Consider the following 1,786-nt stretch of genomic DNA (forward strand, 5'->3'; position numbering starts at 1 on the left):
GCTTCATAGCAGGTCACCAAATACGGAATGAATGAGAACAATCCTATTAAAGTTTATGGTGTTTGGTCACTCCTATGTATGTTCCAAGATGCTGGAATCTGTAAACACCATCATATACTGCCTAACATCATAGATTACACACTCATTATTAACCAATTACCATAACTGAGACCTACTGGCTGCCACTGATGCCCCTGCCCTGTTTTCCTCTTTTCTAGTTTTTTCGTTTCCCATTCCTTCAATTTTCTTTTTCAACTTCATACTCTGCCATGTGTCAAGGCATGTGGCTGAAGCATGGGTGACACAGGAGGGATATGCCACTGGAGCTGAGTTAAGTAACATTATTCTCATTGGTTTTTCTTCTTTCTTTTATGTCATCTTCTAAACTTATTCTCCTGTAGGTTTTTCTTTCTTTCTTCATTTTAGCCTTGAAAAATATTACCAAAGCCTCCACACCAGCAAAGTAATACTCAAACATGGTCACTCTAGAGATGCGTTTGCTTTATTCTAAAGGTGTTTTAAGATGTCCAACCTCATCTGAAGTGTTTAAAAATGTCCAAAGATTACTTTTTTGTCAAACACACAATGATTCTCACCTACAGGCAACCCAGTAGGTGTAGAGGTTAACATTAATATAATACCAATGACAGTAACCCACCTACAAAGAGCTCTTTGAGCCTTTACAAACCCTGCCAGCAATTAGTTAGACACAGCAAGCAAATGGCCACCCAATGTGAATAAGCCAACAGTAAACCAAGGTTAATTTTGCCTATCCTAAGCAACCTAAACAAACATGACACAGCAATCAATTTGTTAAAAAGATTTTGCATTAGCAAGCAATGGCACAGCTACCAGTTATCAAAGAAGTTCAGCCATCTTTTTCCACATGCGGTATCACAACCTGAACTGAAACAACCCTATAACAAAAACAGGCACAGTTGCCATATGTTTTCTGCGGTGATGCCATACCACCAGTTACAGAAAGTCAAAGTAAGAGACATTAGCTAAAAGTTAGTCTTTTAGTTAAGAACATTTTATTAACACTGAAATAGTTTGGAATCAATGTGACATAATTTTGGAAAAATACATGTTCAATCACATTTAAATGAAATTACAGTGACATATTGTACATAAAACTTAAAATAAAATAAAAAAGCACATTCCTTTGCAATCCATCCATTTTATCTAGACATTATAAATCCAATAATAAAATTTCTGAATTATGATTACATAATTAATTTTCATAAATCATTAGCTCCTTCCTTTTCACAAATACTTAATCATATCAGATCTAAGGCAATGGGACATAGATGTTACTGAAACTTGAACAACAAATTAACACAAATTAACCTGCCAATGGAAAGGAATCCCTTCAAAGTACGTGCAATTATTCTTTATACATTGAATATGATATCCATAAAGTCTTTACAAAAGTACTGGAAAAGGTAATATGCTATTCTGCTCCTGTGCTCTGAATGCATGATAGCGAGTACAGAAGCTTGGCTCCTGTTCACAATCAAGGAAAAGACAACTTTAATCATTCACGTCAACCAACAGATATACTGAATACAAGTACCCCGTAACTTTAAAGAACCAGGTTTTCTTTTGAAATAATTGGAAAACGAATTAAATTTTGCAGCTTGCCAGCTTACACATCTAACACAGCTCACAAAAACTCAAAATTCGAGTATGTCAACTATGCGGTGATAACTCAGCTAACAAAACATTGGTCTTTGACAGCTAAAATCAGGAAATGATTGCAAAATTCAAATAGTTTGTGTTTCCT

The 1,786-nt window shown here is 35.2% G+C and overlaps 1 protein-coding gene across 1 annotated transcript in view; it reads right to left on the reverse strand.

The window, feature by feature from the left end:
* The window catches only part of LOC119591901, an 11,534-nt gene that overhangs the window by 7,846 nt on the left and 1,902 nt on the right, over nucleotides 1-1,786 (reverse strand). The window lies entirely within an intron of this gene.

Source organism: Penaeus monodon, chromosome 29 (genome assembly GCF_015228065.2).
Source record: "Penaeus monodon isolate SGIC_2016 chromosome 29, NSTDA_Pmon_1, whole genome shotgun sequence".
NCBI lineage: Eukaryota > Metazoa > Arthropoda > Malacostraca > Decapoda > Penaeidae > Penaeus > Penaeus monodon.